The sequence below is a fragment of the Eriocheir sinensis genome, chromosome 66, assembly GCF_024679095.1.
Source record: "Eriocheir sinensis breed Jianghai 21 chromosome 66, ASM2467909v1, whole genome shotgun sequence".
NCBI lineage: Eukaryota > Metazoa > Arthropoda > Malacostraca > Decapoda > Varunidae > Eriocheir > Eriocheir sinensis.
The window spans coordinates 5,605,619-5,618,204 of NC_066574.1; positions in this window are offsets into that span (position 1 = coordinate 5,605,619).

Sequence of the window (12,586 nt, forward strand, 5' to 3'; positions counted from 1 at the left end):
CCGACTGAGGCAGCCTGCCGACCCGCGCCCCGCCGCATAGGTTGCCAACTTGCTGCCACACTGCCTCCCCCCCGCCGATCGCCTTCCCTGAAGCCAGCCACCTCTCCAGCCCTTCCTTACTCAACGAACATCTGCAACAACCCCGTATGTTCCTAAATGTCCTTGTGTCAGCTACTAAAATCAGTTCATCGGCCATTCATGTGGAAAACGAAGGCTATCTGGCAACTGTTATGAGCGAGGCGATCAAAGATTGAGACAGGGAGGAGCCGAGGTAGCCTAGAGAAAATTCAATGCACTTAAAGTAAGCATCACCAGGACCCGAGGGGGACTGCCGCAGCCGCCCACCACCACCCGCCCGGCCCCAGCCTCCACCACCACCTTATCTCTCGACGCCGTGCTCATTTGCCTCCCCCAGAGACCATCTTCCTCGCCCGCCCTTCCTTCTCATCTACATAGCTCATTCTCCCAGCCAGACTCATTGTTGTATTCCTCTTCCTCCTCCTTTCCTGTGTCCATATGTGTGATGTCACAAGTCATGTCATCTCTCTCTCTCTCTCTCTCTCTCTCTCTCTCGTCTTTGCATCTCATTGTCTTGGTTATTAGCATGTCATCTCAGGAAGCAATTTCAAGTCTATTTCTGCCTGCAATTACTGATGAAGAATGATATTATGATACACATTTGACTTGATGAAATAAATACATACATTATGATATATAAACCACAACACATGCACGGACAAAGAACACACGTCAAGAATATATACAGATTAGGAGTGCGATATTACATTCGTTAGAAACCTTCAACTTGAAAACTGATCAACAAAACTGAATCAGAGAGAGTATTGTGTGGAAGGAAAATGGTGCATCTAGAACTTATTAAGAAACTGAATACCGCCACCATGGGTCTGAAGGCCTCCCAACAGTTTAGCGAGGCAGCATCAGAACCAATAGCACGTTGGGTTTACAGTGTGTGTTTTTTCCCGAGTAATTTGATACAAACATCTGTTCACGTCACATTAAAATAAGTTACGTAGTTCGGATGATTAGCTAGAAGAGAGAGAGAGAGAGAGAGAGAGAGAGAGAGAGAGAGAGAGAGAGAGAGAGAGAGAGAGAGAGATAACTATATGCAAAAATATAATCAATTATGCAACAGTCATAAATGATATAATCTCCAACGAGAGCGATAATATATCAAAACAATAATCGGCCATAGCAAAGAAAAGAATTGCCTAATGAAAAAAAGGCATATTTATAATGTGACCAATCTTCCTCCGCTTCTGAAAAGGCCATTCCACTCAAATGTGACAATGCAAGACTACGATACTACCGGAAGTTTACCAGGGTCGGTTTGGGTGGTATTCTGCCTCTGCCCTCCTCCTAATCTAACAGGCGTCTGAACGTGCTATACATAAGAACATAAGAACGTAAGGAGTCTGCAAGAGGATGGTTGGCCTATGCAAGGCAGCTCCTGTACACTCAACCCCACCTTACCTCACTATCCATGGCTTTATCTAACCTCTTCTTGAATGTATATATGGTATTGGCACCCACAACACGGTACTGGCATGTAAAATAAAGATCCAGTATGACACGTGATCACATTTCATTGTTGTGTGTTTTCTTGTACAGTATTTATTGATTTCGATAGACACAGGACAAAACATGAAGGAAGTAACTTTAAATAGGAAATGATCTGCAATTTACATGGCGCATTCTTGTATAAAATTGATAAAGCGTTGGGAACACCTTAATTATCTTTACAATAATTAAAACTTCAGGTTCTCCGATAAGAAAAATATATATAATCCGTAGTGTGTGTGTGTGTGTGTGTGTGTGTGTGTGTGTGTGTGTGTGTGTGTGTGTGTGTGTGTGTGTGTGTGTGTGTGACAGGGAAACAGGTACGCAGAAAGAAAGATGTTCACAGAGAGAGACGATCAGTCCACCAGATAACACCGCGTCATCTAATCAACACACCTGAGCGACACGGGGGACAAAGTATACACAGCCAGGCCGATGAAGTACCTCCGTCACGCCCCTTGAGTGTCACTGAACCCATGACTTTGATAACCGTTGTCCGGGCTAGCCGCACAGGGAGAGGGGAGACCGACCAACACCATCTGAATACCCCCATGTACTTATCGGCCTTGGTGTGTGATTACAAACGTGTTGGAGGAGAATTGACGGGTGGCGTTGCAGATGGGCCATGCCTCTCTATCCTTACGTTGTTCACTTACACTCTCTAATGATTTTCTACGTAATCTGATTTTCTACGTAATCCTTTATGTTTTATGTGGCAATGTCCGATAGCTCATAAAAACTTCATCATTTACCATTAATATTACACGACTATAAAGAGAATTACTACACACATTCATCTTTTTCTTTGGCTTATATTTATCGCTGGGACACTGATACGCATGTAAATCTGCTATCAGTTGGAAAGTTTACATTGTGGTTAATTGCTTTTATAAATCACCTCATTATTCGTTCTAATTATATATGCTTGACCAAAATGGAGGGAGACAAATGAACTTAGATTAGTATGCAGCGTGCAGTCTGAATACAACGGCGTCGGTAGTGATGGGGGTGGAGGTGGTAGCTGTGGTGGCGGTTTAGTGTGTGTGTGTGGGGGGGGGGGGGGCACGGGGAGGGGGGGGGGGAGAGATAGTGGTTGAGGTAGGAGATTGGAGTGGGCGGGACCATTATGTGCATATGATCACCTGTCTGCTTTTTATCATTCAACCGATGTTTGTTTGTACTTCAGATCACATTTCGACCCATCAATATTGTTTTACTTTCTAATGCGACGATTGAACCACTTTCGCTCGACAAGTATTGTGCGAAAACGCTGCAATTACTTTCTCTACTTCACATGCTGCATAATAATTGTTGTCATTTCGGAGCTTCTGCGTGATTAACTACATTTTTTTTTCATTCTGACCAACCGATTCAGGTAGGAGGTGGTTATGTACCGTGGAGATTGCCTTAGTCAGATGATGCCTTTCTGCTTCCATGTTTTCTTTTTCATCTTGGCCGCGAAACAAAAGAAAAAAAGGTAAAAACAAAAATCTCGAATGAACCGTCAAGACCCGAAGCAGTGAAGCATACGGCTCGTGCTCATTACTATTCCTGAACACTTCCTCCGCCTCGCCAATGCTCCCTTCAGTTTCACGGTCCACGCTTTCATCTTTATAGACCCTCACTTTCCCCATCTTTCCCGGCAAAAAATACGTAGAAAAACATCCCCTTAAGGAAACCTGAAGCACGCGGAGGCAGCGAAGCATTGTGCGTCTCGAGCGTTTGAAACCCATTACGTCATCTCACCTCCCTGTCTCCCCCCCCCCCCCTCAAGTCCTCCCCTCCCCACTTGTTGCCAGTAACTCACTTGCACCGTAGGATCCCTTGCAATCAAATCAGAAACAAAAGAATATATTAACACGCTTTACGTAACATAAGACAGGCAAAACTGCTTTACCGTCATCACCAGAAAATGCCTAACACAAAGAAATTAAGTAGGAGCACCGACAAACAATCTAACAATCAAATTCGTGTCTTCCCGTTGAGACTAAACCACTTCAGTCGCTTCGAGTCTGGCCATACAAAATACCTCTTCCTTACAGGGCCATCAATGACTGGACATCTGGGGGAAGCAGAGAGTTAATTTACCGCGCAGCCCTAACAACGCCGCCCTTAACATTAATAGGATATCTAACTAATCCTACACTAGCCGGAAGACAAAGAGACAAAGCACAGCCGTTTCCCATGAGAGGAGATTCACCCCTGAGTAACTTCGTAACTCACAGCAATCAGTGTTGGCACCTGTGCACGTGACGTCAGTAAAGAGGGTGGGGTGGGGAGGGCGGGGAGCGGGGAGCGGGGGTGGGGGTGGAAATTGGTGGTTGGGAGGAAACTGCTATTGGCGCAGCAGTCATAACACTTCACACTTGTTTGTAGATAACTGGTGATCATATGAAAATTCGTGGAGGTAGTGTGTGTGTGTGTGTGTGTGTGTGTGTGTGTGTGTGTGTGTGTGTGTGTTGTAACCCCCCACACACACATACATACATTTCTGGAGGGCGACTTTGTAGAACATGACAACGCAGGACTCATATATAAAGCAGATACGTGTCAATCATGTAATGAAGCAGGAAAGGATCATGTATTTCAATCATGTTATTATCGGTAGTTCATATGGGGATGGCAGAAAGAAACGGGTAGTTAGGGCGTTTTCCAGTTAAGGACGATATACTGCTATGTGGCGTTTGATATGAACGGTCGACAACAAATATTTCGTTACATAGTAAATACTTCGTGTGTTTATCATACACAGCATTCAATAACTGTATTAACACTTGCCTAACTTTAACTACCACAGCTGAGCGGGAACCAAACACTTGATCCTTTGTCGCTAGTCTCTGCATTGTTTAAAAACGTCATTTTCCTTCCTCGTCCACTCTGCTGTCCATGAAATTTTAACCTTCAAATGCTGTCACTCATGCAACTGAGCTTGTGGAAACTATGTGACCGAACATAATACTTTCACGGTCATTTGTTAGTCATTTATGACCTGTGAAATATCAAATAACTCCAACGGTTCCTATTTCAACATCAAAAGAGAGAAAAACATTAACAATCAAACTTTCGAAACAAAGACAAGGAAGCGTAATATATTGTTTACGATGAATAGCAGAAATGAGAGAGAGAGAGAGAGAGAGAGAGAGAGAGAGAGAGAGAGAGAGAGAGAGAGAGAGAGAGAGAGAGAGAGAGAGAGAGAGAGAGAGAGAGAGAGAGAGAGAGAGAGAGAGAGAGAGAGAGAGAGAGAGAGAGAGAGAGAGAGAGAGAGAGAGAGAGAGAGAGAGAGAGAGAGAGAGAGAGAGAGAGAGAGAGAGAGAGAGAGAGAGAGAGAGAGAGAGATATACAAGGTTCTATATTAACACACAAAAACGATCACCAATATAGAAAAACAAAAAGATATATGATCACCAGTCAATTAAATACTAAAGGTAATGCTTAGATAAAAAAAAAAATATTCAAAAGCTAAGTGCACAAAAATTCCTCCTAACAACCCAGCCACTCAACGCTCATTGTGTCCCGCGAGGAGCAACAGGAGAAGCGTTTGTGGCGAGAAATCTGACTGTTGGCTCAAGACGTCTGGGAAAGGTTCGCAGCAGCAGCCTCCGCTCTAAAAGGAAGATGCTGCTTCACGTGGAGGGGAAGGAGGAGGAAGCGGGCAAACATGGGACTGACGGAGGAATGAACATCAGAAACTAGCTAATAGATGAAAGAACAAAATGGCAACGAAAGCCACCATTTATTTTCCTTTTTGATGTGGTGTGTGTGTGTGTGTGTGTGTGTGTGTGTGTGTGTGTGTGTGTGTGTGTGTGTGTGTGAGAATGAGTGAGTGCAAATGTGTTAGAAAATAAAAGTTATTTACAATTCGGCAAGATTCACATAAAGCTGACTCATCGATTATTACTCACATTTTTTTTTTCAGAGATCATGAATTACAGATTTTTACGCACTCAGCTTGACAGGTACGAGGCTAGTAGAGATAGACCTAGTACTGGAAGAGAAAAGGACGGCAGAGAGATCGATAAAGAAGATAAAGAGGAAGGAAAATAATAGATGGAGAAAAGTACTTAGCGATGAGTCACAACACTAACAAACACCAAAAAGTAGTTAACAAGCAATGACAAAGTGAAAACAACACCTTACTAGACGATGGGCAATCATGGCGAGGCACGACGAGGAACGCTGGCAGGGGGAGGAAGGACAGACCAAGGACAGAGGAGGAGGAGGATGGGTGGGAGGAGAGATAGGACGAGGAGGTAGAGAAGGAGTAGCAGGAGCAGATGATGGTGGGCAGTGGTGAAAAGGAAGAAGAGGAAGGAGGAGGTTAATTTTTCTTACAGCAATGGCACCACCTCAAGGGAAACAAAACAAAATAACAACAAAAAAGAAGGTAAAATCTGTTCCACCAAAAGGAAGCCATTACAGGAGGCCATATCAGCTGCCTCTGCGTTGCCTGCCTGACTTGTCTCCTTCAGGTCTGAGGGCAACTGACGTGAGTGATGGACTTCAGCGTGTGTTTCTCATCAACCCTGCACACCAAGATGATCACGCTGCATCTTTACAGTAATCAAACGATGTGGAAAGTGTTATAAACTTATTACTGCTATTGAAATTATGTTAGAAACTATTAAATTTATGTTATAAAGTAATGTAAATGATTGTTATAAATAATGTTATTATGTTGACTTATAAAGGTATATTGAAAACCGCCTCTCTGGGATCGGTTTCACACGCTCAGTAGCGTACAATATACTTTAGGTAATTTATACAACTGAAACTTAAGGGTAGAAAAGCAGATCACCGAAGCGTAACTCACCTCCACGTCGTAATAATAATAACGCTCACCCACACAGCTAGTTATAATAATACAACTTTTGGCCAAACGCTACTACATATTACAACTTAGCTGTGATGTTCCTTTTCAATAGGTGGATATTGAGGGGCGTGGAAGCAGTGATCCACGGTGATTACTTCTACGTAGTTGTAAGGTTAACTTAAAACGTCTTCCTTGTATGGAAGCTCGTTCAGGACTGAATGTGTGAGCTGTGTCACGAGTGGGTGTTGGCGAACGACTGCCCGGGAGCACCTACCTCGCGCTCCTTCGTCTCAGAATAGGACTCGCCTGAGCGCGGATGAGCTATCCCGAACTAGTAATTATGATAGCAGTCGCTGGGTTATTCACACCCAATCGTTAAACAAGCTCGTTAAATACTTAAATTCTAACAAAAGGGAGTCATTACAGATAGGGAGATCTTGCAATACTCGAGCAACAAAGCTTTGAGGTACTTGTTATGAATCCCAGACAAGATAAAAACGATAAATGAACGGTTAAGAAACCTCAAATAATAACTTACACCAATAAGAGCACCCCATCATTTATTATCGACGAAACATCTACGAGTAAGTAACACGTAAGAGCACAGGTTTTATAACAAGCTCTGAGGCAATAATCACACACAAAAAGCTTTCATTATCAAGGGAATCCAGTACATCTTAACAAAGCGCTTCATCAGGAGGTTGTGCTCAGAATAAAATGTTCTTAATCCCCGTGATAAGCCGAGTACCAAGTGTATCGTCTTTAGTGCGGGCCGCTCCGATAAGCATCAAGTGGTCTCGGCCCTCCTCCCGGCGCCTGCGCTTGAGAGGCGGACGGGGCGCAATTAACCTCCTGATAAGAAGAGGAACAACAGTCATTACCTTGTGACGCCTTTGACACGCTGCCCGCCACACCCCGCGATAAGGACACTCACGCCAGATACGCAGCGTTCTATCTTCAGGGAAACGTGTATCTCGGCCACCACAAGGAACACTGCATTCCCCAGCCATCAGATACCACATCACCGCCACAAACACCCACATTACCTCCAACACCGCCACGTTAACAGTCAGACCTCTTCCATTAGCAACCCCTACATCGCTTCAACAATATCGCTACAACCACAATCGACACAATCACCTAACTATATACAGAAACACGGTTAACTCCAGCACCAAAACCTTAACTGTCACACCGTTTCCATTTGGCTCTCCCTACATCGCTAAAACAACCGTACACCTCACTATCAATACACACACTACAACCACAACCCAAAGAGCCTCCTAAACATATACATAATTGTAAACACATTTACTCCATACCATTAAACTAACCACCACCACCACAATCTCCGCAATCCTTCCAAACCACAATGACACGACAAATACTTCAAATCAACACGACGCAGCTCGGTAAAGAAAGCTACACAGTCACCAACGAAGTGTGCATCCTCTGTATGCATATGAATGGGCATAGAGAGGAGAGAGAGAGAGAGAGAGAGAGAGAGAGAGAGAGAGAGAGAGAGAGAGAGAGAGAGAGAGAGAGAGAGAGAGAGAGAGAGAGAGAGAGAGAGAGAGAGAGAGAGAGAGAGAGAGAGAGAGAGAGAGAGAGAGAGCAGACTTTTAATTTCCTCTTAAACACACGTAGCGCCAGGGACAAAAAAACAAAAACAAAAAAAGAAGACCCTGGCTACGGCAATTATCCCTTAGTCTTGGCTTGGTTTAAACACCTTTTGTTTTTGCGTCGCTGTTGCTTAAACGAGCTGCGGACCTTCGACGGTGCGCGCGCGAAACAAAGACAAAAAGAGAAAAAAAGTAAGAAATAAGCACGAGGCTGGCGGGCGAGTGTTTCATTACTGAGGCTCATCCGCGAGACTCTCCCAAGCCTCGCATAAAACCTTTTGAGCGCGTCTTCAATAAACAGATTGAAATTACATTGCGCAAGGCACTTATAATGTCTTCCCTCACGTGGCCTTTCATCCGGTGCTCTTCGCGTCCCCGCCCTCTTCACGTTCGCCAGGAAAACAAAGGAAAATGAAAAGGAGTAAGGAGAATGCAGGAAAATGAGCCTCGGATGTAGCTGTCGGGCGAGCAAGGTTGGTGTGTCTGGGTACAGAGGGGAAGGAGTGCAGGGCATGAGGGGGCCTAGCATACCTTCCCCGCCACAGGAATGACGTCCGCGCCTCCCGCCCTGTATGCCATGCCTGCTGAGAATCTCATTTTGATATTTAAATTGCTATCACAGTCCCTGGCCACATAAATAGCTGAGTGGCATGACCTACACGACCAATGCCCTGCGGCTCACCACAGCGGTTGCCTCCTGACGACTCTCATGCCAGCACCAGCAGCAGCATTAACAACACTTGGGCGAGGATACTAATGTTTTATCTTACGGCCCAATGCACGACTTAATGTAATTCAATTTCGCGATAAAGGTTACATGTTTTATTTATATTCGTTTGCAGATAATTTATGGTAAAATAAAGAACGAAGTTTAATGTGTGTCTTCTTGCTTGGCCTTAACGTGCAGTCGAGTACCGCATTAAACCCGCCGTGTGAAGCTAACTGTGTGTCTGGCGGAGAGAAAGTAATCACAGCGGTTGATGGATTGCCTTCGAGATAATGAATTACACATTTTCTGCAGATGAGGAAGGAGATGGAGAACGCGCACGGAGGAGGAGGAGGAGGAGGAGGAACCACACCGGAGGAAAGGCGAATGTAAAGAGAGAGAGAAATGCAGAGAAGGAGGAAGAGGAGGCGGAGGAAAAAGAAAAAGGTGAAAGATACAGGTAAAGGCACCATGACGAGACGGGGGAGGGGGTGAAAGGGGGGGGGGGAGGTGTGGAACTGTGAGGCAGAGGTCGTTTGTCTGGGATGGCGCGTGGCACAAGGGAGGTGCGAGGTGCTCCCCCCAACCCTCACCCGCGCCTCCCCTCGCCTCTGCCCACGCGAAGGCAAAGAAAAAGAGAAAGAGATAGGAAAGCAGAGCCGCTGGAGTGCAATCACGAGGCGGCTGTTGTGGAGGGAAAGGTATTATTGTCTTCGCGATTGTAAGGGTTCCGTGCAGGTCTCCTCTTTTTTCTTCTTCTTTTTCCATGGCGAGGAGAGTGCAGCGTGTGTGTGTGTGTGTGCGTGGATGATAGCGAGGAAAAGCCGATGGAGGTAGGGAGGGAGAGAGCGAGAGAGGAGGCTTTCTAGTGTTGTGGTGTTGGCTGTGCGTGTGTTGTCTTGGCCGCGGTGTTGTTGTGTCGCGCCCTCGAAGTGGTGTTGTTGGGTCTGAGCTCTCGTACGAAAAATCAACAAGCAAGTATAGCGCGCAAAAAGGAAGGAAAAAGGCATCGATGAGTTTATAAAGCACTTGAAGGGAACGCAGAGGGAAAGTGCTAATCAGAAAATAAATAAAGAGACTCACGTGAAGGAATTTTTTATTAACGGGAGAGAGAGTAAAGGAATAATAAAGGAAAATAACGTAAAACAGCAGCAACAACAACAACAGCAAATCTAATCAGAAGATAAATAAAGGAGACTTACGTGAAGGAATTTTTTTATTAACGGGAGAGAGAGTAAAGGAATAATAAAGGAAAATAACGTAAAACAGCAGCAACAACAACAGAAAATCTAATCAGAAAATAAATAAAGGAGACTTACGTGAAGGAATTTTTTATTATAGGGAGAGAGAGTAAAGGAATCATAAAGGAAAATAACGTAAAACAGCAGCAACAACAACAACAGCAAATCTAATCAGAAAATAAATAAAGGAGACTTACGTGAAGGTATTTTTTATTAACGGGAGAGAGAGTAAAGGAATAATAAAGGAAAATAACGTAAAACAGCAACAACAACAACAGCAAATCTAATCAGAAAATAAATAAAGGAGACTTACGTGAAGGGATTTTTTTATTAAAGGGAGAGAGAGTAAAGGAATCATAAAGGAAAATAACGTAAAACAGCAGCAACAACAACAACAGAAAATCTAATCAGAAAATAAATAAAGGAGACTTACGTGAAGGTATTTTTTATTAAAGGGAGAGAGTAAAGGAATCATAAAGGAAAATAACATAAAACAAAAACAACAATAATTTAATGATTCAAAAAGGAAGGAGAAAGGCATCGATAAGTTTAGAAAGCACTTGAAGGGAAAGCAAAGGGAAAGTGCAAATCAGAAAATAAATAAAGGAGTCACGTGAAGGTATTTTTTATTAAAGGGAGAGTTAAGAAATAATACAGGAAAATAAAGTAAAACAGCAACAACAACAACAATAACTTTTTGATTCAGAGTGAGGGCACAAGTAAACAATCTAATAAACGAACAAACTTGAGGACTAATAAGGATGTGATTAAAATGGTTAAAATAAACAACGAGAAATATGATGAAGTTTACGATGATGATGACGCTGATGATGGTGTTTATAATGTTGATGTTGGGGACGACAAATATTAGGAAAAGGAGAAAATTAGACGCTTCCATAAAGAGGAATGTGCTAATTGTTGTGAGTGGGGAACCAACGCGCGGAGGCGGTGGCGGTGAGGAAGATCGTGAAAGCTAACGAAGCTACACCATACAACTGTACACTCCTACTGTCTTTCCTATTCACCACCTGTACCTCACCACTAACCCACTCCCTCTTCGTACTATACCCTTGATTAAAAAAAAAAAAGAAAAAAAAAAGAAAGCTATAAGCACGGAAAGGTGAACTACAGGTGATTATTGGCCTTCGTCACCTGTTCCTCTCCCAAAAACTGTACATTCATCTCCTCTTTGTGAACAGTATTGACCTTTAGGGCCGTTTTACTAAGCATTTCCTCGCCCAAGCACATATATTTGACAAGGCTTTCGGAGTTCTGGGCATTTCCAGGAGTGGTTTTATGACCCCGGTACTGGTTTGACCCTTCTTCTGTACCATGAACCTAAAGACACACTCATTAGAACCCGATTGATCCCCTCTTTGACCTTTAGAACTAACTGATGTGAGAAGCGAAAGTGCCTTATAACACCAACCTTACTATTACCTTCCCTCGAGTCGTTCCTTCAACTCCAAGCTTCAAAAGAAATGAAATAAATCAACTCCTACCAATCAACAACAAAAATCTAGCATTGATTATATAAACACCTATAACAACGAATATGAACTCAACCCTTCACCTTCACCACCTCCAGCATTACAATCTCAACCCTTGTCATCACAGGAGAGAGTTCCATCAACAGCCCCCGCATACGACTGTGTTCCCCGCAAAAGATATCAAGAATATTCAATAAAAAACAGCAATTCATTTCTCAACATTCGCCAGTCTACAATGATCGCCATCCCTGCTCCGCCCACGTACAACAATGTCTAATAAAAGCCTCCCCGCTAACACCATTACCGCGGCCCCGCGAGAACCATCATCAATACCACCGCAAAAAATGGACACTGGACTTATACACAATTAAGGCCACGGACATTTTTTGCAATAAAAACATCACTGTCGACATCACTACCCCCCCACCCACCCCCATCACCACCACCATAATAAGCTATATTCCCTAGAGTTTCGAGATCTTTTATAATGACTAGTAATTTTATCGCTAATTTAGTTTTGCTTTTATGTATTATATGAAAGCAAAGTCATAATGTGCATATAGTGCAGCTTTTTGAATTTAAATTATTATAATGTTACTGTGTGTGTGTGTGTGTGTGTGTGTGTGTGTGTGTGTGTGTGTGTGTGTGTGTGTGTGTGTGTGTGTGTTAAAATGTATCAGTTTTTTTCCGGTATTCAGAGGTCACCACATTTATTACTTAATCTCTACTTTATCATTAAGAGATGGTTGTCACTTTAGGAATTGTTTTATTTACATCCCTCGCCATAAGCCGGATCACTTCGGGGGAGGACGGTTATACGTGACTCTTTATTAATGAAGCACTAGTGTTTACAATTTTCTTAAACATTTTTACCTACGAATAAAGACTAAAGAAAAAAATACTTGTTTTTTTCCCCATTACAACATCAGTTCATTATCAATAATTAAAAGCAAATATAATGGTGAAACAATGACAAAACAAAGATCACAAACCCATATGGTGGTGGAGGATGACACAATGTGGCCATAGGTGGTGCAAATGGTGGTGGTGAATGGTGGTGGAGGAGGACTGAGAGGGATTTCTTTTTACATATTTTTACATATAAGAGTGTGAATGTGTGTGTGTGTGTGTGTGTGTGT